At 45.3% G+C, this 25,161-nt stretch overlaps 1 pseudogene; it reads left to right on the top strand.

Moving 5' to 3' along the window:
• Positions 1-6,998: 6,998 nt before the first annotated feature.
• The window catches only part of LOC131765194 (small ribosomal subunit protein uS19 pseudogene), a 113,130-nt pseudogene continuing 94,967 nt past the window's right edge, over positions 6,999-25,161 (top strand).

Below are 25,161 nucleotides of genomic sequence, written 5' to 3'. Positions count from 1 at the left end.
TTCAACGGGGATGCTTCTAGTGGGCCCTGAGTGTAGCACAGAGGGTAAAGGGGACACTTCAAAGCAGGCTGAAGCGGGGACTTGTGGGAAAGGGAGCGATGGGGCCCCTGAGACAGATCAGAGCGGGGGCTGGGGGGAGGGGGAGTCGCCAGAACGCCAGCCAAGGCGAGCTGCCTCCACACTCAACTATGTGATTAAGTGACTGGCTTCTCGTTTTCACAAAGCCAGACTCCAGCTCAAAGAACCTCGGGGACTATTTTAAAGAAAAGTTATTCCTTTGTTTTTCATTGTAATTAAGTAGGTATTTTATAATTTTTAAATGGTGCAATTTACAGGTCACTTCCATGATGCGCTGGATACCCTTCACTAGAGGGCGAGAGCATAAGTTTAAGAGCACTGCTGTGTATTATTTTGTGATTAGCGAAGTGCATTTATGCAATTGTGAGTAGAACAGAGATACTGGGATATTTCAAGACTTCATTAAACATGCCAGAACTTTTACAAATTTATGTGAAGCCAAAGTTTATTCATGTTAAGATTTCATTCACCCTTCTTCCCATACTTTGACAAAATGTTTAAGTTAGTTTCTCATTTTATTTGTCTACTGAGTTCCCTAAGTTAGGGAAATTAGTATTGTGTGTGTGTGGTTTGATTTAATTAGCAATTGGGGAAATCGGCCTGGCATGTTTCATGGAAGCTTGGGGAAATTGTCAATTAGCATTGTGTTAATTGGTGTCTGCCGTCCTTGCTTTTTAGTTTTTAACCCCTTTTACCTTGTTCCCTCTTTCAGTATGTAAAATCTGGCTGTTTATTATTCTTTAAATAAAGGATTAATTGCCTGAATTCCTGCCTCTCCTCCGTGTCCTTTTTCTCCCCGAGCAGATGGGGAGTTGGGCAGGCCCACGGTGGCGGCCTTGTTTCTTTCAGGCCCTGGTCCTCCCTGGCACAGGAGGAAGTGCTCTCTGCTGCACTGCCCCGTGCCCAGCCTGAAGCTTCCTCTCTGTTGTCCTCCGTGCCCGCTGGACCCCTCTGTCCACAATCACTGAAAATCTCGCCTGGCTCTTGGGTGACCCCCAACTGCTCCTTTTTCTGCAGTGTGCAGCTGATACACTGAATTTGAACAGCTCATGCTGTCTGGCCCAACCAGCACCCACCCCCCTGGAGGAGACACACCAAAGGCAGGAAGGAGGCTACATTTAAGGACCTCCTGGGAGCCAGGCTCTTTTAATCTCACAGTATCCCCAAAATATAGGTGTATACTAAAAAGTCTAGGATTCAACTCCACTTGTGGGATGCAAGATGAGCCTCTGTCTGTCTTGTTCAACACTGTCCAGTCCTTTGTACACCATATGGTCCTTGGACCAGCAATACTGGTATCAGCTGGGAGCCTGACAGAAATTCAGAACCCCAGCCCTCAATGAGATCTACTAAGTCAACATCTGCATTTAACAAACTCCCCAGGAGATTTACATCACATTAATTGTGAGAAGCACTGGCCTAGTGCAGTGCTTGATCTATAAAACTTGACTCTGTTGCTAGAGTGCTTGCTGTATCCCGATATCTGTTGTCTTCTTTCCCACAGTCACAGAAGTTTGGACTGTGCACTTAGCTGTCCAGGTAAAGAATACATTTTCCAGACTCCTTGGCAGCTAGATTTTGACCACATAACCAAGTTCTGGCCAATCAAATGTAAAGGGAAGTTTCTAATGGCAGCCTCCAGGATACTTCCTTAAGAGAGAAGCCACATTCCACTCACCTCCACCTCCACCCATTCCACTGCTTGGAATATGGATGGGATGGCCACAGCTCGACCTTGGGCCATGAGGTTGTGGGGTATGCTTTGGGGCTGGCAGAGTAGAAATGTGGAAGGAGACTGGGTCCCTAGGGACTTGACAGGGCAGCACCCCCAACTTACCCTGTACTGCCTCCCCCAGATTCTAAACTTAAGCCATTTTTCTTTGGTGGGCGGGGGGATCCTGTCTTCCATAGACCAACCACCTTCTGACTAATACAGAATCCAAAGCCCACCTTGTCTCCATAACACATAATGCCTCCCAAAGTAAAGAGTAAGTGAGATGAGGATATCACCCATGGGGTATAGGACAATGACCAGTGACCAGACGTTCCTTGAAGACAGGTTTCCGCTCAACAAAATACTTGCCAATAATCAGAACTGTCCGACTGTGAAATGAACTAGCTACCTCACTAGCAAGCTTCCTTGTCACTGGAAATGTCTGAGCAACATCTACAGAGCCATCTTCCCAAGCTTCCAAATGCTGCAGAGGACATTCCTGCCCCGAGTGAAATACTGACCATCTTCCAACTCTAACATCTTTTCTCCAGAGAATTGTAGAGGGGGGGAAAAAAAAAGCATACTCAGGGCACAATGGATTTCAAATAGTAAATGCATCCTAGTCACTGAACCAAGTTAGGAACTTCTCTCTTAGCTTCCACTTCCACACCTCAATCACAGAACTCTGTGCCCTTTATTATCTGCTGCCTCTCCGTTTGCACAGACGTTCTATCAGCTCTCGTTATCACTGGGCTGGGAGTCCGGGCTTACACTTCACACACTCTGGGGTCGCTCTGGTCAGGTTCTGCCAAAGGGAGGCACTGGTGAGAGATCAGAAGGTGGGAGAAGGAGAAAAGCTTCCTGCTAGTTTTCCAGCCGTCAGAGGCAGCTCTGGCGGTGGCCAGCAGTTGCCATAGTGGCAGCGGAATGGAGTCCTTCCTGATTCCAGCCGCCAGGAGGGTAGCAGCAGCACGTCCCAAGCAATTCCAGCAGCGCAGCCTGGGCTCAGGGGCGGGCTCCCCGTCCAGAGGGATTAGCAGCTTCCTCATCTCTAGGTACTGCCTCTTCTTTCTTCTGCTCCTCGCCAACTACCTACTTTCTCCCTTTTGCTCCCCCAGCGCTTCCTTCCGACGCCTCTGTAACCAATTCCCTGCATTAAATCTCCTCTGTGTGAAATACCTCCGATGCTTCCTGTTTTCCTGGCTGGAGCCTGACTGATGCAATCACCAGCACTCCTGGGTCTCTGTTCTCCGCTGAGGCATCCCCAGTGCATGTCCCAGAGGGGAACACATATCAAATTAGCACCCAGCAGCAACAGCACCCACCACCAGCCTTTCCGGCCCTAGCTGATTCCCGAGCTGCCATCCATCATATGCAGGCAAGACTGGAGGGTCTTCAACCTAACACCTAACAATCACAGCTGATGAGGCTGCACTCTGAGACAGATCTATGGCTTCAATTTCTCACCAGTATTTTAGCTCCCCAGGCTAGTTGTCATGTAGCTGGTCTCACTGAGAGGACATTAAAGGACCCATTTTTCAGGAGTTGGCTTATGCTAGCAGAACGCCATATCCACGTGGTATTTATCAACAAGAAAATCTCAAACACGCTCCCATACCTCAGTCCCCGAGCAGATTTAACTACTAGACAGCTCCCATTTATAAACGAGCAAATGAAGTCCTTCTCTTTCAATAAGGAGAGCAGGAAAATTCTCTGCTTCAGGGTTTCTTCAAGAGCTCCCCTGGGAGAGAGACAATTTCAGAGAGGATATCTCTGCCGGTCCTACCTCCCTCCTTCCAGCTCAGGTTCCAGGATAGGTTCTGGGCCAGTTGGTTGGTTGTGGGGAGGATTGGGATCAGAGAGCCAAGATAAGGGAGCTTGTGAATTTTCTACTCAACTCACTCCATCTCTCATTCCAGAAAATACACTATCAACAGAATTGCAACCACTACACCCCTTAAATCAGTCCATTGAGTTAGGTAAATTTATACCCCCATCAGGAGAATACATTTTGGTACATTTCTCTCATTGTCCTATACGCATAAAAACTCTGATATAAGCCTATGGGAGCCAGCACAGGTCCAGAGTTAAAACCTAATGCAACCCCAGGATCTGAAGACCTCGTATCCCCTTTGGAGGAGGGACGGCCTTTCCAAGACCAACTGATCTCCAGAGAAGTTTAGGGGACACTTCCACACAGTGGTAGTAGGGTCTGCTATGGGAAAAGGTTCATGAATATGTAAAATATACTTATCATTTGTAGATGCAGCTTAGAACACATCCCAACAGTCCTGGTGGAGGATCAGGGGGTATTTGTGGGGAGTGGGTCCTGACTCAGCCCACCAGGAGAGCAGGTAACTGCCCATGCCCAGGTCTCCAGAACACCAGCTTCTGTCAGGTGAGGACAGAGTGGGTCCATGGTGAGAGCCAGGAACTCTGGAGTCCCCTGGAGAGACCTGACCCACACCTGGCTGCCACTGTTTCATTTCCATGCAGTTCTCCCAACCCCCAAAGGGCTCTGTGGGTAACTCTGGGAGTACCTGGGGATGGTGGGGAATAGAAAATGCCACAAGTGGAAAATTCCCAGTGGGTCACATTGATGAACAACACTAAAAATCTCCTTCATGTTTTTCTCTATCAAGAATGCCTTCCTTTATTTCAGTTTATGCTCATCTCCCCTCTCCTGGAAGTCTATGTCGACTGGGGGCAGGTTCATACATTAAACACAATTAGTTGTAGAAATCCTGGGTTGTAATCAGAGTACTAGCATATTTCTCTTCTCCTCTCTCTCTCTTTCTCTCTGTCTCTGTCTCTCTCTATATATATGTATATATACAGTCTCTCTACACACGCACACTCACATCCTGCATATACTGTGTGTTAATGTATGTTTTGTTTAAAAGGGCAGAATGAGGAGAAGAACCCAGAAAAGACAGGAAAAAACATGGCTAGAGAGTAGGACAATCAAAATAATTAATAACTAGCATTTACTATATGCCAGGCACCTTGCTAGTGTCTCTGTTTGTATTGTCGCAGTATTTCTTCCAATTTTGGTCATATCCGTGTACACTAATAGTATCATTGCTAAATGTTTTTCTTCCAATATATTTACTCATTCGTTACTATTTTAGGAGAAAAAATCTAACAGTATCGTAATACAACCATGGGTTTGATATGCTCTTTTTTGGCAAAATACATTGGAATAATAAATATAGCTATAATATTCAATGAACTGGTCAACAAACATTACCTATAGCAGCACCTATAACCTCATCTGGGGAAACACCACAACATGCATGTACTCTTCACGACAACGCCATGCTATATGACAACTGTCCCCACTGAGCACTGGGCCGATCAAGACTCACAGAGGCTAAATAATAGCCTCTTGCCCAAAGCCCAAGGGAGTAAAGTCACCCGAGTCAATAGAGGAGACGTTCCAGAGGCAGGGAGTGGCCAAGAGTGTCCAAAACCACAGAGGGGCTGAGTTTGCCAAAAATGCAAAGGGCAGGGAGAAAGGGCATCCCTGCCCACTCCTCTGGAAACATACACAATCACCCACCTGGCCTGCTGGACCCATCCTCCCACCCAGCACCAGGCAGCCCTGCAGGTGAGGTCTACCCAAGGATGTCTCATTTCCTTCATCTCTGCCTAAGCAGAGAAAAGAAGAAGGGTGAACCAGTCCTACAGCAGGAGGCCCCAGGTAGCTCTGAGGACGGTCATTTTGATCAGGGATTGCTGGTCAAGGGCTGTTTTAATCTTGGCAGAAGGAGAAGAGAGAAGGTTTATTTTTTGTGACTGTTTCCAGCTCTAGAATTCTACTTGTAAAAGCCTAACCATGAACTTTATGACTTACCCAAGCCCGACACGACACTCCTTCGGTCCTCTATCTCCCAGGGTTCATAACCCAGCCAGGAAACCTGCACCCCCGGGTGACAGACAAAGCCTGTTTTTTTCAATAAATAAGTGACCATTTACAGGTTGACAATGCAAACCAACAGAGCATGCACGTGATACTTTCCTGGGAGACTTGAGAGCAGATCAGACTGGACTGGGCAGATGCTGGTCTGAGAATGGGCCTGGCCTTGGACAGCAGGGGACTGCATGCATGCTAGTGAGGAGGATACTTGCAAAATAATAGAGTCATAATAACAATAGAAAGATTGATGACAATAATTAAATATTTTCAGTGATGCACACATCACTACAGAAGTAGTGTCATACTATTTTCTCTTTTACTCTTAAAAGTTATTTCCACCTGATAGGTTAAAGTGCATTCCAAGTACTCAAATGCATTCATCTTCTCCTCAGCCCATCTCCTCTCTACTCTCATGCTGTTTAAGACATCAACATCCTTCCAAACTGTGGAGCACAAAGTCTGGGAACATCTGGTTGAACCACCCCCACTCAAGTTCTGTGGCTCATTTCTTTGTAACATTTCGCATCACTTTGTTTCTCCATCCTGTTACCAGCACCCCAAGTCAGGGACCTCTCTCCCGGACAACTGTAATTTCCTCCTCACTGGCCTCTTCATCGTCACTGGCTCTTAATTCTCAACTAGGCGAGGGGCCAAAGGACTCCCCTGCCCACAACTGTCAGTGGCTTTGGCATTCTCATCCCTGGAAGTCTTTCATCTCGACTCCCAGGACACAGTGTTGGTGCCTCTTTATGCCACCTACTCATACCTTAAGGCCAGTGCACAATTCTTTATCTGCAATTCCAAAAGAGAAAAAGCTCTGAAAATGAAAAAAAAATTTGGAACTTACGTGATGGTAAGACTTGTCATGAAGCTATTTAAAAATTTTATTTACGTCTCCTAGAATTTTCATACATTTCATTAGAAAAATATTAACATCTTTGACTGTGGAATAATTCCCCGGGCCCCACAAAGGGTATTATAAATTATACTGGATACACACCATAATATCTTGCTAAAATCAGAAAAATTCTGTATTCCAAAATACACATGGCCCAAAGGGTTTTAGATCATGAATATGAGTCCTGCATTAACTTGCACTGGAGTCATGACTCGTTGTGTCTTATATCTAGTTATCAATCAGGGAATCCCCAAATTGAGCGCATACTATACAGAAGGCAACTTTCCAGGCAGTGGAGGCATGTAACAAGTTAAAATGAATGATCCTTGACCAAAGCTCTTACAGAACGTCCTGAAGACCTAAAGTGGCATCAACATGCTTTGGGCCCAATGAAGGAATCTGATGAGAAAGGCATCATGGCAGACTGGATGCTCAGGAAGAATGCTGCAGAGGAGGTTTACCTTATGCTGAGAGGTAAAGAAAAAAGAGAAAAAGCAATAAACGCCTGGGATGGCGGTCCAGGGGTGGGCAGGTAAGTGAGAAATTCACAAGGGCTTGCAATTTAGTTGACTATACTGAACTATTAGACTCCTGTACGGTCACAGGACAGCTGGCCACTGTTTATACAATTATACTTCTTAGGAAACTACTCCTGCTGCTGCTACCAGTGTCCCTACCAGCACTGCAGCCAAAATGTCATCTGGATCCTCAGCAACACTGGGTGAGAAAGCCTACTTCCATTACAAGTACTATTTAGGGAAAGTGCAATGAATGCCAGGGCTGGTGAAAATGCGGTTGCAGAAGTAGCCAAGGTCAGATCATTAAGGGCCTATTTAGCAGGTGGCAAGTCTAGTGGCTGAGATTATGAACTCAACATTTAACAGCTCAGCAACCCTAGGGAGGTTGCTTAATCCTTCTGTGCCTCAGTTTCTTCATCTGCACTAGGGGAATGCTGCTGCTGCTGAGGCTGATATTACCCGATTCGTCCAAGTATTGTGAGGATTCAATGAGAATATGCATGTAAAGCATTTAGAAAATATTCAGCAAATGTGTTAGTTGTCATTATATTACCATTCAAAGGAACTTATGGGCAAAAGAAAGCAGCTGAAGGGTTGTGACATGGTCGGATTGGCATTACATGACCTCAGGTGCGCATGTAAAGTCTGGTTTGAAAGGGAGGAGGCTGGAGGCAAGGAGACCAGTTTGAAGGCTATTGCTGTAATCCAGGCAAGAAATGGAGCAAGGCTGAACTCGCAAGCATGGCAATGGAACTTAAAGGTAACCCATGGTTCAGTAGAATAAATAGCCAAGGTCCATGCCAAAATAGTAGATAGACAGGTAGGAGAGAGGGGCCATCTGTTTCTTACAGAGGAATTCCAATTAATAAAGGTGGAAGAAATAAAAGAAATAGAAAATCACCATTAAGCAAATACACTGTAGTAACTGGGACAGGCAAGAACCATTTATGGATGCTAAACCTAGTGGGCAAAAGTACGGTGGGAAGGGGAGAGTTTGCTAGTAATGAAAAGGTGGTTCTCCATCAATGCTGGGCAGGGCAACATGGCTGCACTTGACCATCTGCAGCCAATGGCATCACGCACAAAAGTCAGAGATGCTGGGGTCTTGGCAGAGCAACTCAACCAGCCCCCAGCCCTGCCTTCCAGGAGCTGCCAGGCCACCCACCACAAACAATGTTGACCCCAGCCAGCCTCCAAATACAGTGGAGCCAAGCACATCAGCTGTCTCTCTAACCAACTAGTAATAAACATGCAGAGTCCCTTCTCCCCCTGAGCAAATAAGGCAGGTGTTCTGTAGCCTGGGTTTGAGTGTGACCTCTGCAGCCAGGCTGCCTAGGTTCCAGTTCCAATTTACTACTCACCAGTGCAGACTATTCCTTCTGGGCCTCAGTTTTCTCATCTGGAAAATGGTGATACTGGTACCCATCTTGAAGGGCTAATCCACATAAACAGCTTATCACAAGCCAATGGTCTATAGTCAGCACTTGGGAATATTAGCAGTTATCACATGTGCCCTCTCTCATCAAGATGTCCGGCTGGGAGCCTCTTCTCAGTGGCAGTGTCTGAGGATGGCAGCAGCTATTTGGTCTTTATCCTCACACACACTTTGACCTCTGAATTAAAGGGCTCAGGGAGGCACTTCTACTGCCACCCCCAAATTTGGCATAAACTTGGAAAGTGCTGATAAATCTATTTTTATTTATTTCTAATTTATACCCTGCAAGCTTTCAGAAAGAACATAAAGCAGTACAGATAAATCTTCGTCACCTCCAGTGACAGGAACCAGGGAACTCTCTTCTTTCACACCTGCCACGAAGGTCAGCCCACTCCATCCCTTCCAAGCAGACAGGAGTACCCAGGGAGCTGAGGGTGGTGGTGCCTCTGTGGAGCACCAGAGAGATGGCACCCCCTCCCGACCAGACCATTTCCCTCCTGCCCTGTGTGCCTGCTGCTCCCACGTCTCCTGTGGCCACACCAGGAGGTCCACGCTGGCCTCTACTGTCCCCGAGGGGATTGTAGGAACAAAGGCATCAAGGGGCAAACTGCTCTCCCACAGCCCCCAAACAAATAAAAATCAAGTATACAGATGAAATCAAATCAACGGTAGCTTTGGAGAGAGGGTGTCTGTTCATCATCAAAGAGTAGCCTGGCAGTATCAAAAGAAGGGGGTAGGTGTCTTGGTAGCTGGTAAGTCAGGCCATCCCAACCGCACACCCTGCAGCTGTCCCCAGTGACACCTGCTTCCTGCAGCTCCACTCCCCAGGGGTGGCGCTCCCGGAGCTGCACTTGCTTCTCTCCTCTGCCGACTCCAAGCTCCTCTACTTGAAGTCCCTCTTGACTGTCCACTCACTGGCCTTTGACGTCTCTGAACATCAGTGTCACCAATCATCTCTGCCTCCTCTTGAGCACCTGAACCCCTGCTGACCTTCCCCTTTTCTCACCAGCACCCCTCCCCGCCCGATGCTGATTGACAGATCTGTAAGCTCCCTGAGGACAGGCTGATGGGGCTGCGTGAAGGGCACACAGGAGGCAGGACCCAAACTTGGGCTGACTGAAGACTGTGGAGACTTTGCTGGGGTTGACCTTACAGTATTTTTACCAAATTACTCAAAGCTAAGCCGGTAGCTCTCAAGCTTTAAAGTACATAAGAATCCACTGGGAGGTGGAAGCTATGGATGGAAAGGGTGTGCTCTCAGCTAAAATATAGATTTTCATGCACCACTCCAGAAATTCCGTTTCAATGGGTCCAGGTTGGGGCCCAGGAATCTATTTGTAACAAGATGCATGGGATCTTGTGTCCTCCTTCAAGAAACAGACCCAATCACAGAACCTGGGCTAAGTGGGAAAAGCCCTGGTGTGGGAGCCCCATGCTGCTGCAGCAACACCCTGGTTTTGATACCAGGTAGGTGATATTAGGCAGGGAAACAACCTATCTGGCCCTCAGACTTCTCATCAGTGAAATGGGCAGGTAAGATGAGCTTCCTGGAACTCTAATAGTACAAAAAGACAGCTAGCTTTCAGTGAGCAGCTATTATATGCCAGCTGCTCTCCTAAGTATTTTCCATGTATTTTTCCATTACTCCGAGAGAGATGCAGTGAGGACACTGCAGAGTGGAGTGCTAAGTGACTTGTCCAGGGTCATGCTGTTGGTGGTGAGAGACGTGGGATTTAAACCCAGGCAGTCAGGTCCCAGAGCCAGAGCTCATCACCACCATGCTCTGATCCCAGATAGGACTCCTGGTCCAACTTTACAGAGCAAGCAGGACATAGGGCACCTGGGTGGCTGCCATACTGGTTTGCCCATCCAGGGTGCTAGCCACACCCTGGGAACTGCCCTTGGGTCACCCGCTAGGACAGTTTAAAAGCAAGTCTTGGGACTTCCCTGGTGGTGTAGTGGTTAAGAATCCGCCTGCCAATGCAGAGGACACGGGTTCGAGCCCTGGTCCGGGAAGGTCCCACATGCCGCAGAGCAACTAAGCCCGTGCATCACAACTACTGAGCCCATGTGCCACAACTACTGAAGCCCACGCGCCTGGAGCCCGTGCTCTGCAACAAGAGAAGCCACCACGATGAGAAACCCATGCACCACAACGAAGAGTAGCCCCCCTCGCTGCAACTAGAGAACACCCACGTGCAGCAATGAAGACCCAACACAGACAAAAATAAATAAAGTTTTTTAAAAATAAAAAAAAATTTTTTAAAGCAAGTCTCACTGCATGAGGTCAAAATCAGCCTCAACCCACAGGCAAGAGAGGTGTTCATTACTTTAAAACTGGGAAGGATTTCAAAATCCAGAAGCAGAGTGTGCAGACATAAGGAATGCCAGGGCCTCCCCAACTCCAGAAGCTCCTCACGGGGGAGGACAAGACAGTAGGGGGCAGAGGGGAGGCTGAGAAAATTCCCAGTAGGCCAGACCGACAAGCAGAGCTTGTCATCGCAACAGGCCACTGCAGGCTGCAGCCCACGTCTCTCAAAACACAGAAGATTACACCTCGGGCCATGAAGTCCATAGTTAGAAGTTCCCTGGGGGATCCCAAGGGCACCTGCTGCCCCCACAGGAGCAGCAAGCTCAGGAGAGTACCTCAGGGCCAAGGTCACATTAGGGGTGAGGGGGGTCTGCCAGGTGCAAACTGTACCTGGCAGAGCCCTGAAAGGGAAGGGAGGTGAAAGGAGACCAGTGAGCCCTACCTGCTCCAGGCCCCCAGGCTGGGGCTGCCCTCTGCTCACACTTTTGTGAGGTCTACACATCTCGCTCCTCCTCCACCATTCACTGCCTTCCCAAACCCCACTTAACTGTAAGATTCCAGCTGAAAAGACCCTCTTTCTAGCCACCCCGACCCCAGGTCCACAGCCCTTTCCCACTGAGCTTTGCACACTCTGCTCTTGGAACCCCCTCTTGCACTACGGGTTTGTGATAGGCATAGCTTGTCGCCTAGCAGTCTGCCCTTTACTAGCTGTGAGATCTTGGAAAAGTCACTGAATTTCTCTGAGGTCCAACTTCCTCAGCCTTGTATTGGGGACAGTAATTGTATCAACCTCAATGGGTTGTCGTGAGAATCGAATGACATGTATGCAATGGCCTCAGCACATAAGTACTTAGTGAATGTTAAGGATTATTATTTCTTTGAATGTATGTGTAGTGTAGCTTTTGGTCAGCTAGTACATATTCCCATGAGAGCAGGTGTCTTCATATCTCCCGGCTGTAATAATAACATCGTTTACTTTCTATTGAGGAGCTGCTGTGTTGAGTCCTCTGCTAGGTTGGTGAATCCCTAAGCTACCCTTTAGGAGGCTCCAGGCTGGAGGTCCTCACGCCCTGATTCCCTGCACAAAAGCCATTCTTGTTCGCATAACCCTCCCTGCAACAAGCCTTGGGCAGTTTCTGTACTCCCCTCAATCCCAGGTTTAGCAGATGCCCTGGAAAGCAAGAGGGAAAGAAAGGGTGGCTGCGAGGAGTTCCGTATCTCCTACAGGGTGCTGCAGGGGCAGAGAAGGGACGCTGTGGGTGTGGGTGCCCACGAACATGCACAGGTGGCATGGCACACGGAAGAGCATTTACACTCTAGCTCATTTCTTAGGTCTACCACGTAACTGGCAATGTGACCTTTGTCAAATTTCTAATTCTCTAATTCTTGGTTTCCTCATCTATCCAGGGGAATTAGAGTTTCTCCACAGTGCTATTATTAGAATTGATTCCAGCAAACATTTACGGACTACTTTTTCCAAACTAGGAAGCTATCAACTCTACCCTACCCCATGAATCAAGGCCCTGAGGCCTTGTAGGAAGGCTCTGAGGGCCCCACATACCACAGAAGGAAAATAGCTACATGTCCATTATCAACACAGTCAAATGTCAGCATGGAGAGTCCTATGAGAACACAAACTCCAATAACGGTTAAAAGAGCTATGAATTCCAATATGCACAAAATCAGTACTTCTTCACACATCTTTGCCCTCAAGCGGCATTTTGTAATATGAATGGAAGCAAAGTCAGAGCAAAAGTCAAGGATGTGTTCAGAGGTGAATACTCAAAATGGCAGGCAAAACGGTGCTAACGACAGGGGCCATGCTGCACTCAGTACAGAAGGCGAACTCATCCTGAGAAAACCACTCTCCCTCCACACACACTCCCCACCACCTTAACCTGAGAGAGTGAAAAGCAAAGAGTATTTACATTAAATTATTTAGAAATGCAAAAGCATCATGTGAATAAAACGAAAGCGGTCTTTGTTTAACAGCTGATTTAACAGCCAACAGTGGGCCCTGACTCTTCTTCCATAAAATGGGTATTGTAAGAGTGCCTATTTCATACAGTTGTTGAGAGGATTAATTGAGATAATCCAAGTAAAGAATTCAGTACAATATCTGGTACGTAATAAGCTTCTGATAAATGTTAGCTGTCAATGCTGTTGTTTTTGTTGTTCCTGTTCTTAAATTGTTAAAAATTAAAGAATCATGAATTAGGGAAATAGGTACCCTTATCAAATGGTTCAGTCTTTGGGTGGGAAATCTTATCCAAATATCTAAACATACACTTTCTTCCCATAATTCTGTGGCTTAATGGGACACGACTTGTATGATTCAGGTACACCCAATAGAAAACCCTGCCCTGGTCTTCTGACATCCCAGGGCTCCCTGGGATGGAAGAAAAGCAGAAAGCTCAAGTCAGATGCAACGACTGGGATTGAGGACTGGAAGAGGAGTGGCTGAAAAGAAAATGGAATTGGTCCAAAAGACACAAAAAAAATAAAAGGGGAGTGTGAAGAGGTCTTTAAAAGCCTCACATGCCCCGGGAGAAACCTTCAAAGGAGAGAAGAATGAGCCACCCTTTCAGACTCTTTGAAGTACTTTCACGGAAGGTGTAATCCCTTGGTCCACTCCATCTTCAAATCCCGCCAAGTTAAGGGCCCCCCCCCCCCACAACTACGCGCTTTACATGGTGCGTACCTGAAAAGCCAAGTGCTCAGGCATTGCAGGTAGTTTCTCTCACCATTTAATAAGGAATGCCTGGGATATTCCGGCCGAGAAGTGTTTCTTAATTTCCTGTGCAATCTGAAGGCATTATCCAAGGGTTATTTTTGTTTTGTTTTATTCAGAAGTGGGGTTGCTGGAGCATTCCTCTTGGACATGTTCAGATTTGAATTAATTAGAATTCCTGTACAGTTTTCTTCGGTTATAATTATAGCTTAATTTGATTGCTTAATAGCTCTGGTTTTCGTAATGTTTAGCACCTGTTGTAAATTGCACAAGATAAATCACCTTCTACCTTCCACCGTGTTTATGCCTAACTTTTGCCTTTTCCCTTTCAGCTGGTGGGCTCGCGATGACAGCCACACGCTTTGCTCATCCCTGCCCTTTCTGCCAAAGAACTCTCTTTTGCAAGCCTATTTAACCAGAGAAGAAGTGACTTTTACTTAAATGCCTTCTTAAGACTGTTAGATTTTTTTAAGAGGAAAAAAAATGAGAAGAAAAAAAAAGAATATTTCGGATGCTATAAACTCCGAAGACTGACCTCTGGTATTAAGTAGACTTCCACTTAAGGGTCACCTTTTTGATGCACTGGGTGTACGGGGGTTTTTTTTCCCCCCCTTTCCTTTCTAGGATTATTAGACAGCAGTGGAAGCCCTGCATCATTAATTGATTTCTCCCATGCATTGTGCTATGATACAATTTTTCAAGGCTGTGCATAATTGTGTTCTCTGTGCCAGCATTCTGTGTTCTGTCCTTGTCATACTGTCATTGAAGGCTGTTTCCACCCTCTGTAATTGGAGATGTTCTACTTTTGGACAAAGGTGTGGGGGCAGCTCAGGGGAACAGCGCTGACATTTACTTCATCAATTTATTTTTATTGTTCCTACATTTATTGCAGCTATAACAGCCCTTTAATAGTTATATCTCCTCCCTGTAGGGTATTCTGGTATTTGAAATTTTTTTAACTCATTTGTTCTCATAGATAACAGTAAAGTGCATTTCAGGATAACCTTTAGGTTTCCATCTTTTCTCTTCTGTTGGCTCTGAGGCAGTCTTCGCTTTCAACTTTTACTGCGCTGCCAGTCTAAAGGCCAGAGAGCCAAGTTCATTCTAGCACTGGAATAACCACAAATTAGTGGTCCTGAAAATTTCAGGGAGGTTAGTCCTAAACCAAGAGTGCAGCTATTACCGTAATTCAAAACTGGTCATTCTTTTAATGGGGTGCGGGGGGCTAGAGGAAGGTGGGCAGGAAGGGGAGAAAATGAGGGGCGACGGGAGAGAATCCCAGCAACTACTAACCAGGCCTCCCATTACAATCCTAGTCAAATAAGGATTGTAATTAAACCTTTATGACTGATGAAGCATCACACTGGACCAATTTTGAGTCTCTGCCCTTCAAGGCCAAAGACATGGGGTGCAATTAAGAGGAAACTGCACTTGGATTTTCTGTTCTTCTTGTAGATGGATACCATGACCCTCTATCCTAGTCCCACCTCCCTTAAAAAATGTTATCTTCAGATAGCCTTCTAAATAAGTCCTTAACTGCAAACCTGGTTTATTTGTTTACTTTTTAAATTTTTTACCAGCATTTAAAAATTTTTTACCAGTAGGAAAAATAAATACCGATTTTGTCCACTATCCTTCCAACATCTTTGCATTTGAGAAAAAATTTGTATAGGCAAGATATATTTCTATGCTTATTTTTAACACCATGACACTAAGCCAGTGTATAACATTTTGTGCTCCAATTGCCAGCTTTAAAACATTCATTTCCTCTGAACAGTATCTAGGCACATTTCGAATGGGAGTTCACTCTTATTTCTATCCCCCGGTTTTCTCCTACAGAATCATTACCACACCTTCTCTTCCTAGCAGTATTATCAGAACCTACAAGAAATTACTGCCCTCATCTCAATCAGAGAGAGCCAAATGCCCTGTCCACTACCAAAATGCCAGATAATTAGCCAAAATAATTGGCTCCAGATTCCATACTGATTCTAGCACCAGGGGCCTTTCTCCCCTCACTACCAATGTGAATATCAACCTGGGTAACAACATTTCTCATGAATCCCAGATGCCACCATCTATAAAAAGGAAGGTTGTTTCAAACCAAACTCTCAAGACCTCGATTATTGTAGGATCGATCTAGTAAATCCCTGATAAATGCAAGAAGACACTGAAGGATCAAGGTGGGTGCTCCTGGTCTTGGTCCCCAGCCCCAGGTTCCCTCACAACAGTAGATAAAGGGGGATACTCCAGGCTTAGGACATCCTGTGGAAGCTTCTAGAGCCAGAGAAGCCTCTACTTCAGTGGTTCCTGCAGACAGGCTCTGCCAAATGGTACCCTTTGCCCCCAAATGTCCATTTGCCCCAGCCTCCACATCTTTCCATTTTTATTCTACCCCGTATCACCACTTCCACAGCAAAAGAATCCTTTTCAGAAGACTATCACCTACTGCCATGTTGGTACATCAATTAAAGCTTCAGAAAAGGAAAATACAAGATGAAAAAAATAAATCAAGTGTACAAAACCAAGAGGGGAAAAAATATCACATCCTGGAACCAGAGCTTGGACAGGGAAGCTATAAAAGTGTACTGTTCCAGGCCTCTGCTTCACAACAGAGCTGTACAAAAACCACCCCAGAATGATGCTGCCAGGTTTCTGGTGAGGATAGGATGTTTGGAGGCCCGATTGGGATTTTTTTTTTTAAATCACTACTATTCCAGTTGGACTTTATCGTTGGATAGTTATAGAGAGATACCACCAGCAGGGCATTAATCCAGACGAAAATATCTTAGTATTTCCCCATTATAGATCTGGCTCAAAATCCCAGGATTTGCATATTCAGGTTCCTGACTCCTTTCCTCATCTTTGAAGATTTATAAAGAAAAATCATGATGGGCAAATGCACCATAGCTTCATAGCTGGTGAACTTGGAGAATATACCCATTGCCCTGGCAGGGCCAGAGGCAGTCAACATCCTGATTTCTCTGCCCAATGGAAAGAGGCATTCTGCATCTGAATCATGGGCACAATTAAGTGGCCCTAACCAGCTACAAGTTTCACTACCACAGGCAAGTTATTTTTAAGGATGCTAAAGCCTAGGTGAGATTAGAGTTGCCAGGATCTAAAGGACTAAATTTACTGAAAGTTCATTTCAGTCAATTCTGCTATTAAAGGGTCACATGCATCTCTGTTAATCAAGTCAAGATGCTGGCCACAACTAATGTGAGGTAACCTTGACAACAACGGCATTCTAACAAGAAAGAAGACCTTCCATAAGGAAAGGGTGTCTCTGGACTCAGAGATGAGCCCTGAAGGTCAAGTGTGCCCAAGGTGGCCTCCTGAGTAGCAGACCAAAGACAGTGTGAAAGGGCATAGGGAATGCAAGGAGGGAGCTCTGCACCACTCCTTCACATCTGAAAATGTGACACCAGTACTGGGACAGGGCAAGGCCAGGCAGAGGGGAAGCCACCTAAAATGGAAATAAAAGGAGAAAGAGGCCACAAATGGGAGGCCTGATTACATTGTTCTCTACCCAGCTGTTGGGCAGCCCTTAGCAAGGGCATGCAGAAGAAAAGGAAGGGTGGTGGGGACTGGTGAGGGATCTTCCACGCCAATCCTATCCTTCTTCAAATGGTATGCTAGGTAGAGCTGGAGTCTAGGATGGGTAATGAATAAAGTGACAGGTGCCCAGAGCTAAGTTACTCTTATGCCCCAGTTCATGGCACACATCACTGTTAGTCCATGCAAGTCCCCCTCATTTAATCTTTTCATTCTCCCTTCATTTTTCTTCCTCCACCTCCACTCCCCCCCATTGCAATAGGTACCTACTGTGTTTCAAACTTCATCTTGTATCCACAGATTCTGTGGAGTTGGTTCAGGAGTGATGCCATGTTCATTTGCCATTTGGTTTTTCAGATTGACCCTAATGTTTGCTTTTTATTTTGTTTAGGCCTGTCCTAACAGAGAGTATTACAGAGATCAAGGACTTTACACCTGTTGATCAGACAAAGAAAATGAAGTGGTGGATCTCAAAGACTATTTTAAAGCACATATGCACAGCATGTATATATGGTTGTGCAGATTATTTCTGTGAACAGTGCCCTCTGGATATGCAGAATCAACAACCTCTGCAACTGGACATATTTTCTGAAATCCATCACTATTGATATTGCTATTGTTGTGTTGACCTCAATAAGGATTTTTTAATTTAAAAGAATTTTTTTTTATTTTAAAGGTAGTACAAGTTTGTTATAAACAAAACTAGAAGACTGCAGAGGGCATATAGTTAAAACACCCCTCTTCCCTCACCAGCACCCCTCCAGTCCTATTCCCCCAGGTAAACACTGTTAACCGTTCCTTGGATGTATATCCCTCCAAAACTATACACATGCAAGAATATATTATATACAAAAATTTTTATACGAATGACACAAGGCCATATATACTATTTTACTACTTTTTTCTTTCTCTTAACATATTTTGGACACGTTTCTATAAAAATATATAGAGAGACTTATTTCATTCTTTTTAGCAGCTGAACAGAATCTCTTTCTATCAAAGTACCATGATTTATTTAACCATTCTCCTACTGATGAAAATTTAGGTTGTTTCCAATTTTTGCTATTATAAGCAACACTTCACAGTAAATGTTCACTTACGTATGCATGGAGACATATGTATATATACACACACAAGGGTATATATGATAAATTACTAGAAATGGCATGTCTATGTCAACAGGAATATACATTTTGAAATTTAATAGATATTATCAAACTGCCTTTTTAAAAAATAATGCCGATTTACACGTCCTCAAACACTGTTTGAGAGTATGTTACCTAACACCCTGGTAACATTAGGCATTATGAGACTCTTGCAATTATAATACTTGAAACTACCTATGAGACTTTTTTTAAACTACAAAATAATCTCTCATATATTTATTGGCCACTAATATGCCTTTTTCTTTGAAATATCTATTCATGAGTTTTGCCTATCTTCCTATTGGTATATTTGTCTTTTTATTGATTTGGAAGAGCTCTTTGCATATTAAGGAAATACAGAAAGATTTTTCCCAATTAGTCATTTTTTTGTTTATGGTACTTTGGCTATGTAGAATCAATTAGCCATGTTTTATTTCCTATTTTTATGATATTTCACCATATGGAAGTTTCAGATTTTTCATTACAAACTAGTCAGTTTTTTTTATAGCTCCCATGGTTTCATGTCTTACTGAGAAATGTCTGCTCTACTTGAATATCATTAAAAATTTCATTTTTTTTGTGATTATACTTTTATGGTTTACTTTTTCTTTTTACATTTAGGAATCCAAGCTTATTTATTTTTCCAAATACTTGCCAGCAGCCTCAACACCATTTATTGAATAATAATATATCAATTACCTATTGCTCTGCAATGCCACCTTTATAATTTAATAAAGTCTCATACATTTGTGGCTGTATAGCTGGACTTTCTATTTTGTTCCATTGCTTTATCTTTTTCCTGAACTAGTACCATACTGTTTTATTACCATACTTTTATAATATATTTTTGGTCTGGTAGAGTGTTTTGTTTTGTTTTTAAACTGGAGTTCATAAAATGCACAAAACTGCCAGGACTTTATCCTAGATTAGAGATTTTTCCTTTCTTGAAGGATATTTATACAAAGAGTGCAAGGTTATTTTTTAAGTGTATAATCCTACCAAAAAGAATATTTACTAAGAATTCACTCTATTACTAGCTGGGAGAATTGGTTGGATAAATAAATAAATAAATAAGGCAGGGACCCCAATCTGAAGAAATTATGTAGATAAGAAGGTACCAGAACACAAATACCAGGGAGTTAAAACAAAGGACAACCCCTGTGGGTTTGAGTGATAAAAGAAGGCTTCTCAGGGATGATGATGGATGGACATAAACACCACTCACAGAGCCCTTGCATTGTCACAAGTGGGAAGGTGCCTTTCCCCTAGAGATATGCTCATGGGCTGTGTACTTTTTGCTATTAATAAAAACTGACATTTGTTGACTGCTTACTGTTTACAAGGCACTGCTCTAAGTGTGTTATAAGCACCAACTCATTCAGACTAACATCAACCCTATGAAATAAGTACATATTTTTATTAGGCCTTTTTTTTTTTTTTTTTGGCTGCACTGTGAGGCTTCTGGGATTTTAGCCCCCCAATCAGGGGTCAAACCTGGGCCCTCTACAGTGGAAGAGCAGAGTCCTAACCACTGGACCACCGGGGAATTCCCTAAGCCTATTTTGCAGATGGACAAAACAAGTCACTTACCCAAAGTCACAGAGCTACTAAGTTGAGAATTTCAACACAGGCTGTCTGGCTCCAGAATGTTCATCCTTAATCATATTTCACTGCCTCCAAAGCCAGAAAGAGGGCTTTATCCAACATACCTTCCCCTGCCTAAAGCACTCTCACAGATGATAAAACTATTAACGGGAACAGGCTGCCCCGCCAGTACAGCCTAGATGCCCCTGTGTTCAGGTTGCAGACACAGAAGCTCAATGGAGAGTCCAAACTTCCTGAAGGGATGGAGGCACCTGGAACGCTGGCCCCCTGGCCAGAGTTTGCAGTTCATTCCCATCAGCGCTTGCACCTCCTCTCCCACAGAGGAGACTAACAGTTCATGCTCCTGCACACTCTTTGAGCCTCCGGTGCAGTCTAGTCACCTGGGTGACCCCTGCCCACCTGGGACCACGGTGGCCTCTGTCTGACCTCGTCCCAGGCTGACAGCTGGCGTCACACTCATCCAGACAGCCAGCGTTCCTGGCCGGCCAGAGCATTGTCTCCTGCCCTGCCTTACAAACGTGTGGGAGAGAGCAGACCACTCCTGTTCAGCCGTGGCCTCAGAGGGGGGCCGGTCCCTGGAATTAAGGAGATGGGAGAAAACAAGATGCCAGCTGCGAGTATTTCTGACTTTAAGAGAGAAACAGGGCCGATGGCCTCCTGAAGTCTAGTGCCAGCAATTGTTGGAAACAAAAGGCCCTCTGGTAGGCAGGGTCAGGCTAGAGCACAAAGCTCCATTGTTAGGCTACACTAGTGGTTTCCCAACTTTTCTTTTTAAGCCACGGAACCGTTTGTAACCCCTCAGCCATGCCCTCAACGTCTGGAAGGGCTTTCAGGTAGAGCCCATTACCAGGAAGAAAACAATGGCACTCTGAACCCATCACAAGCAGATGCGGCACTGAGACAATGGTGCAAAATGTCGATTTTCTCATCTAGTCGCCTTTCAATCCTTAAAGAGGCTGTCTCAGATGAGCGTCTGGGAGTCCCTTCCTTCTGATCTCCCTCTTCTCACAGCCCCCATAAACTGAAAACTGGCAAGGTCTGGATGCCCTGCCACTCTGGAGGGGCAAGGCTGGGTCCTTACCCTGCCCATTGCAGTCTCTCAGATTCCTCACAGCCAAACAAACCCTCCTCTCCCTAATGCTGACAGCCTCTCAATAGCAGCACTGCCACAGGATATGGTGCCAACAAACCTCTGCTTCTTATCCATCATTCTCTCCCCACTAGAGGGGAGGAAGAAAAGGAAAGAGACAAGAAATCCTGACCCAGCACCATCATTTTTTCAGAGAATATTAGACACAGAAAGTAGGTACTGTAATACTACTCTAGTCCAAGCAGGGACAGGACTTCAGCGCTCTCAGCCTTTGAGAATAGGGTAAAAGTGAAAGAGCTCATACACACAACATTCTGCATCCAATTTCAAGAGATGCATGAACCCTCCAGAAATTCAAGGATCTCAGGTTAAGAACCGTGGGCCCACTTTTTGACCTATCCTGTACCATTTTAGAGTCTATTTCAGAGACAGCTAGGTTCTCATCAAGCCTGTTTTCTCTTCTGGGCTCAGAGCTAAACTACAGGTCCCAGTCCCCTTGGACATTCATGGGGATGTATAACCAATTCTTGCAGAAAGACATGAGCATAAATGATGTGTCCTTTCTGGTTGGAGGCAGTTAGGGGCAGGCACACCTTCCCCACTCTCTCTCCTCCCTGGTCTGCCAGCTGGATGACTCCAGGAATGCTTTTTTAAAAAGAATTTTTTTATTTTTTTATTTATTTATATTTCTCTTCAGCTACGTTGGGTCTTCGTTGCTGTGTGTGGGCTTTCTCTAGTTGCGGCGAGCGGAGGCTACTCTTCCTTGCGGTACGTGGGTTTCTCATAGCGGTGGCTTCTCCTGTTGCAGAACACGGGCTCTAGGTGTGCGGGCTTCAGTAGTTGTGGCACGTGGGCTCAGTAGTTGTGGTTCACGGGCTCTAGAGCACAGGTTCAGTAGTTGTGGCACACGGGCTTAGCTGCTCCACAGCATGTGGGATCTTCCCGGACCAGGGCTCAAACCCGTGTGCCCTGCATTGGCAGGGGGATTCTTAACCCCTGCGCCACCAGGGAAGTCCCTCCAGGGATGCTTTAAGGCTGCACAATGAAGATGACTAAGCCTTTCCATTTTAAACGTGACCCAGAAAGGTTAAGTAACTGTCCCCAGATCACACAGCTAGAAAGAGCACCCGGTCCTAACACTTCTAACTTATCATGACCTTCCCAACTTCTCAAATCACCTTTTCAAAGACAAAACTCCTGGATAGAGTCACAAATGAAGGCATTACCAGTTATCACCTTGGTTATCAGCTAACAGTGCATATGGAACTGGCTGACACTTACCCGAGAAAGAAGAGGCCTCAAGGCAGCTGCGGTATGCAGGCAGGAGGAGGGTCTACTGGTTTGCAAAGGCTGGAGCACACCATGACTCCTGGGCTGAGAGCCCGGCCTCAGCGCAGAAGCCAGACCTAGTCATGCAGCTTCTCCCAGCCTTCCCAGGGCCTAGCTGAAGCTTAGAATACCCAATCTGTAAAACTGGGGGTGCGGTGAGCAGCAGGGAGGAAGAACTGGCACCGACCCCCTTGTTAGGGCCTTTGTAGAGTGAGGCTCCAGGCATCCAAACCCGGGCAGCAATCACATCACACGGGGTACCCCTAGAACCACGCCAGGAGACCCGGGTGGGGGGGCGGGGCTTGTGCGGGAGGCGGGGCTTCCTGCCAAGGCTCTCGCAGCCCCTCCCTCCTCAGGCTTTCCTGTTCCCTGGTCTTTCTCAGATGCTGTGGGCACTTTTCGTTTTTAAATCCATTTCGCACGTTATTACACATTCCTCTGTGCAATTTTTTAAAATCTATAATTTATGGAAGCTGTCATTCGATAAGGTCTTTACTCTCCCTGGCTGGAACTTCTTCTAAAGTACTTCTCAGTAGGCAGCGAATCACTCCCCTTTGATTACCATGTGATTAGTTTGTTCAACTGATGGCCTTTCTTCTCTAAGATACTCATTGTGTCTTCTGCCTCCTATGCAGTTCTTAAGAATTTAAATGAGCCATTTTATTTCTTCCTCCAAGCCCAGAATCCACACACCAGCCCCACCCTTCGGCCTTCCCTTTGAGTGTGCCTACTAAACAGCGGCTTGGTTTCCGAGGGCCCCCTCTAATGGGGAATTTTATGTTGTTTCTGACATTGTTTGTTGTGCTTCCCACAAGACCGAATGCTGCTAAAGATTGAGAGACAGTGACATAAATGTCAGGGAAACGCCTCGGTAGTGTCAAGCCTAATTAGACGCTTACACTTGGGGGACAACTACGGATACCATAAAACGCAGAGCTCTTCCTCTCTCAGCACACGCCTGGAGTCTGGCAGATGGGGCAGGGCAGGAGAGAAGGCCCAGGAACAGGATAAAAGGGGATGGAGAACAGTTTCACTGGGAGGCTGAACGCGATATTAATGCATCCTCTTACTCCTTTTAGGTCAGCCACTCTTGTCCTGGAAGTACCCATAGGCAAAGCCATTAGATACATCCGCAGTGCCTAGGGGCTGTGAGCTTGTAAAGGGCCAAGAAAATGTTTGAGATGAAAAAACTATTTTGGCTCCAGATAGCAAAACTGAAACTGTGAAATCAACATGGTAATTGAAGTAATAATTAACAAGGCAAATTACAAATGTTATTTTACAGCAAAATTATGTGTGTGTACATACACACAGACACACACACACAATATACAGTGGAAGGTACATGCATTTTAAAGATAATCTAATGTTGGGTGAGGCTTCCAAAAATAAGGGTGCCTTCAGCCTGTGAAGGTCCTAAAGTGGCCACATCTACTGATCCAAGACACATTTCCATGTGCACATGTGGGTCATTACATATATATAACACCACTAACATTCAAGTTCTTCAGCAACACGCCAGGTACACTGAGGGGACCAGAGAAATGAAGATAGAGTCCCTGCCCTCACAGCTATTAGAATCTAGTTGAGGAGATATGACTAAGCTATGAAGAACAATTCACTTATTCATTCAGTATTTCTTGAGCACCTGTTACATGCAATATTCTCGAGACTGAGAACAAAGCAATGAACAAAAAACACAAAATTCCCTCCCCTTATGGAGCTTAACAATACAACAGTCCTTTGAACAACAGTATAAGAAAGAACCAAGTTCATCATAAGCTCCAGTGATAAAAATGCTAAATGAGCATTTTTCATGGAGCAGAGTGAGAAGCGAAGGAGATCGTGTTGCCCAAATGGTCAAGGACACCCGCAGGCAGGAGGGCAGGTGTGAGCTGGGTCTGGCCGCTCCGCCCCCCCTCCCGCAGCATGTGCTCCTCCCCGGATGTGTAGAGAGAAGCAAAAGGCCTGTTTTTGCCCAAAGGGAGATAATATATACATGGATGAGATAATGTGTGTGAAAAGGCACACTGTAAACTTTCAAGTGCTATGTGAATTATCTGTCTTATTATGCATGTGACACATTCTGTTTATTCACCTGAGGAGAGATACTGAAGTCATTGTGGAGAAATCCATGTACAGTCATTTTCTCCTCTCAGTTTTTACCCAGATGTTCCTTCCCAGCTAAGCTGAACCAATTTCTACATAAATATCCCACGTTCACTTCAGTCACATTTTTGCTTCCCACTCAGGTACCAAGAACAGGAGTCACCTCAGAACAGCATTTAGAGAAAGACAAAATCATCTGAACTTATCCAAAGGGCTTCCTTGCTGAAAGGAGGGTAGGGGACTGGTTGGGAGATGAGTTTGCTTCTTCCTGCCAAGAGCGCCCAAAGCATGGATTCCACGGTCCAGATTCCCAAAGCTATGTGGTACAGCTCCAGTGTATTTTGCCAAGACAAAGGGTCCGTTTCCTTTAGTGGTAAAGTAATTTATACTGTTTCTAAGAGCTTGAGCATTGCTTGTACCCATGAAGTAAATAAAATAATTATCATTAAGCCCCATTTGACAGATGCAGAAAGTAAGACAAACCAGACTTAAGTGAGCTGCCCAAGGTCACATTAACTGGCCATAATAAAGGAACTCAGCTTTCCTGGCACACACTAGAATTCCTTTCACCATGTCTTTCCTAAAGCCCTGGTGCCAAGAACAACTAGAGACCTTCCTCCTTAGGAGATCACCAAGCCCAGGTTGACCTCTCCCTGAGATAATCGGAATTATTTTATGGGTAAATACTCACCATTAATTTTCCCATCAGACTTTTCCTATG

The sequence above is a fragment of the Kogia breviceps genome, chromosome 11, assembly GCF_026419965.1.
Source record: "Kogia breviceps isolate mKogBre1 chromosome 11, mKogBre1 haplotype 1, whole genome shotgun sequence".
Taxonomy (NCBI): domain Eukaryota; kingdom Metazoa; phylum Chordata; class Mammalia; order Artiodactyla; family Physeteridae; genus Kogia; species Kogia breviceps.
Note: the sequence above shows the minus strand (reverse complement) of the source record. Positions and strands in the feature narration are given on the sequence as shown.